Raw genomic sequence first — 4,492 nt, 5'->3', positions numbered from 1 at the left:
TACATGTATATACATTTTAACGGAGTCGTTAAGTCATCGTTAGTCGTTACATGTAAGTGTTGTTTTGAAACCTTTAAGTTAACGATCTCAATTAATGTTGTTAACCCATTGTTTATTATATCTAATGAGATGTTAAATTATTATATTATCATGATATTATGATATATTAATATATCTTAATATGATATATATACATTTAAATGTCGTTACAACGATAATCGTTACATATATGTCTCGTTTCGAAATCCTTAAGTTAGTAGTCTTGTTTATATGTATATAACTCATTGTTAATATACTTATGGAGATACTTACTTATCATAATCTCATGTTAACCATATGTATATCCATATATATATCGTCAAGTCGTTTTTACAAGTTTTAACGTTCGTGAATCGCCGGTCAACTTGGGTGGTCAATTGTCTATATGAAACATATTTCAATTAATCAAGTCTTAACAAGTTTGATTGCTTAACATGTTGGAAACATTTAATCATGTAAATATCAATCTCAATTAATATATATAAACATGGAAAAGTTCGGGTCACTACAGTACCTACCCGTTAAATAAATTTCGTCCCGAAATTTTAAGCTGTTGAAGGTGTTGACGAATCTTCTGGAAATAGATGCGGGTATTTCTTCTTCATCTGATCTTCACGCTCCCAGGTGAACTCGGGTCCTCTACGAGCATTCCATCGAACCTTAACAATTGGTATCTTGTTTTGCTTAAGTCTTTTAACCTCACGATCCATTATTTCGACGGGTTCTTCGATGAATTGGAGTTTTTCGTTGATTTGGATTTCATCTAACGGAATAGTGAGATCTTCTTTAGCAAAACATTTCTTCAAATTCGAGACGTGGAAAGTGTTATGTACAGCCGCGAGTTGTTGAGGTAACTCAAGTCGGTAAGCTACTGGTCCGACACGATCAATAATCTTGAATGGTCCAATATACCTTGGATTTAATTTCCCTCGTTTACCAAATCGAACAACGCCTTTCCAAGGTGCAACTTTAAGCATGACCATCTCTCCAATTTCAAATTCTATATCTTTTCTTTTAATGTCAGCGTAGCTCTTTTGTCGACTTTGGGCGGTTTTCAACCGTTGTTGAATTTGGATGATCTTCTCTGTAGTTTCTTGTATAATCTCCGGACCCGTAATCTGTCTATCCCCCACTTCACTCCAACAAATCGGAGACCTGCACTTTCTACCATAAAGTGCTTCAAACGGCGCCATCTCAATGCTTGAATGGTAGCTGTTGTTGTAGGAAAATTCTGCTAACGGTAGATGTCGATCCCAACTGTTTCCGAAATCAATAACACATGCTCGTAGCATGTCTTCAAGCGTTTGTATCGTCCTTTCACTCTGCCCATCAGTTTGTGGATGATAGGCAGTACTCATGTCTAAACGAGTTCCTAATGCTTGCTGTAATGTCTGCCAGAATCTTGAAATAAATCTGCCATCCCTATCAGAGATAATAGAGATTGGTATTCCATGTCTGGAGACGACTTCCTTCAAATACAGTCGTGCTAACTTCTCCATCTTGTCATCTTCTCTTATTGGTAGGAAGTGTGCTGATTTGGTGAGACGATCAACTATTACCCAAATAGTATCAAAACCACTTGCAGTCCTTGGCAATTTAGTGATGAAATCCATGGTAATGTTTTCCCATTTCCATTCCGGGATTTCGGGTTGTTGAAGTAGACCTGATGGTTTCTGATGCTCAGCTTTGACCTTAGAACACGTCAAACATTCTCCTACATATTTAGCAACATCGGCTTTCATACCCGGCCACCAAAAATGTTTCTTGAGATCCTTGTACATCTTCCCCGTTCCAGGATGTATTGAGTATCTGGTTTTATGAGCTTCTCTAAGTACCATTTCTCTCATATCTCCAAATCTTGGTACCCAAATCCTTTCAGCCCTATACCGGGTTCCGTCTTCCCGAATATTAAGATGCTTCTCCGATCCTTTGGGTATTTCATCTTTTAAATTTCCTTCTTTTAAAACTCCTTGTTGCGCCTCCTTTATTTGAGTAGTAAGGTTATTATGAATCATTATATTCATAGATTTTACTCGAATGGGTTCTCTGTCCTTCCTGCTCAAGGCATCGGCTACCACATTTGCCTTTCCCGGGTGGTAACGAATCTCAAAGTCGTAATCATTCAACAATTCAATCCACCTACGCTGCCTCATATTCAGTTGTTTCTGATTAAATATGTGTTGAAGACTTTTGTGGTCGGTATATATAATACTTTTGACCCCATATAAGTAGTGCCTCCAAGTCTTTAATGCAAAAACAACCGCGCCTAATTCCAAATCATGCGTCGTATAATTTTGTTCGTGAATCTTCAATTGTCTAGACGCATAAGCAATCACCTTCGTTCGTTGCATTAATACACAACCAAGACCTTGCTTTGATGCATCACAATAAATCACAAAATCATCATTCCCTTCAGGCAATGACAATATAGGTGCCGTAGTTAGCTTTTTCTTCAATAACTGAAACGCTTTCTCTTGTTCATCATTCCATTCAAATTTCTTCCCTTTATGCGTTAATGCAGTCAAGGGTTTTGCTATTCTGGAAAAGTCTTGGATGAACCTTCTGTAGTAACCAGCTAGTCCTAAAAACTGGCGTATGTGTTTTGGAGTTTTCGGGGTTTCCCACTTTTCAACAGTTTCTATCTTTGCCGGATCCACCTTAATACCTTCTTTGTTCACTATGTGACCGAGGAATTGAACTTCTTCCAACCAAAATGCACACTTTGAAAACTTAGCGTACAATTCTTCCTTCCTCAATACTTCTAACACCTTTCTCAAATGTTCACCGTGTTCTTGGTCATTCTTTGAGTAAATAAGTATGTCATCAATGAAAACAATGACAAACTTGTCAAGGTATGGTCCACACACTCGGTTCATAAGGTCCATGAACACAGCTGGTGCATTAGTTAAACCAAACGGCATGACCATAAACTCGTAATGACCGTAACGTGTTCTGAAAGCAGTCTTTGGAATATCATCTTCTTTCACCCGCATTTGATGATACCCGGAACGTAAGTCAATCTTTGAATAAACAGACGAGCCTTGTAGTTGATCAAATAAGTCGTCGATTCTCGGTAGTGGGTAGCGGTTCTTGATGGTAAGTTTGTTCAACTCTCGGTAGTCGATACACAACCTGAATGTACCATCTTTCTTCTTGACAAACAAAACAGGAGCTCCCCACGGTGATGTGCTTGGTCGAATGAAACCACGCTCTAAAAGTTCTTGTAATTGGCTTTGCAGTTCTTTCATCTCGCTGGGTGCGAGTCTGTAAGGAGCACGAGCTATTGGTGCAGCTCCTGGTACAAGATCTATTTGAAATTCAACGGATCGATGTGGGGGTAATCCCGGTAATTCTTTCGGAAATACATCGGGAAATTCTTTTGCAATGGGAACATCATTGATGCTCTTTTCTTCAGTTTGTACTTTCTCGACGTGTGCTAGAACAGCATAGCAACCTTTTCTTATTAGTTTTTGTGCCTTCAAATTACTAATAAGATGTAGCTTCGTGTTGCCCTTTTCTCCGTACACCATTAAGGGTTTTCCTTTTTCTCGTATAATGCGAATTGCATTTTTGTAACAAACGATCTCCGCTTTCACTTCTTTCAACCAGTCCATACCGATTATCACATCAAAACTCCCTAACTCTACTGGTATCAAATCAATCTTAAATGTTTCGCTAACCAGTTTAATTTCTCGATTTCGACATATATTATCTGCTGAAATTAATTTACCATTTGCTAATTCGAGTAAAAATTTACTATCCAAAGGCGTCAATGGACAACTTAATTTAGCACAAAAATCTCTACTCATATAGCTTCTATCCGCACCCGAATCAAATAAAACGTAAGCAGATTTATTGTCAATAAGAAACGTACCCGTAACAAGCTCCGGGTCTTCCTGTGCCTCTATCGCATTAATATTGAAAACTCTTCCACGGCCTTGTCCATTCGTGTTCTCCTGGTTCGGGCAATTTCTAATAATGTGGCCTGGTTTTCCACATTTATAACAAACTACATTGGCATAACTTGCTCCGACACTACTTGCTCCGCCATTACTCGTTCCGACACCATTTGTTCCTTTCGTTCTATTAACCCCTGGTCCGTAGACCTCACACTTCGCCGCGCTATGACCATTTCTTTTACACTTGTTGCAAAATTTGGTGCAGAACCCCGAGTGATTCTTTTCACACCTTTGGCATAGCTGCTTCTGATTGTTGTTGTTGTTGCGGTTATTATTGTTGTTGGGATGATTGTTGTAGTTGCTGTTGTTGTTGTTGTTGTTGGGCCGTTTGTGGTAGTTGCGATTGATGTTGCGATTGTTGGGATAATTGTTGCGATTATTGTTGTAATTGCTGTTGTTGTTGTATTGGTGATTCTTATCACCGTTTTCCTCCCACTTTCTTTTGACTTGCTTCACATTGGCCTCTTCAGCAGTCTGTTCTTTAATTCTTTCTT

This window comes from Rutidosis leptorrhynchoides, chromosome 2, assembly GCF_046630445.1.
Source record: "Rutidosis leptorrhynchoides isolate AG116_Rl617_1_P2 chromosome 2, CSIRO_AGI_Rlap_v1, whole genome shotgun sequence".
NCBI lineage: Eukaryota > Viridiplantae > Streptophyta > Magnoliopsida > Asterales > Asteraceae > Rutidosis > Rutidosis leptorrhynchoides.
Note: the sequence above shows the minus strand (reverse complement) of the source record.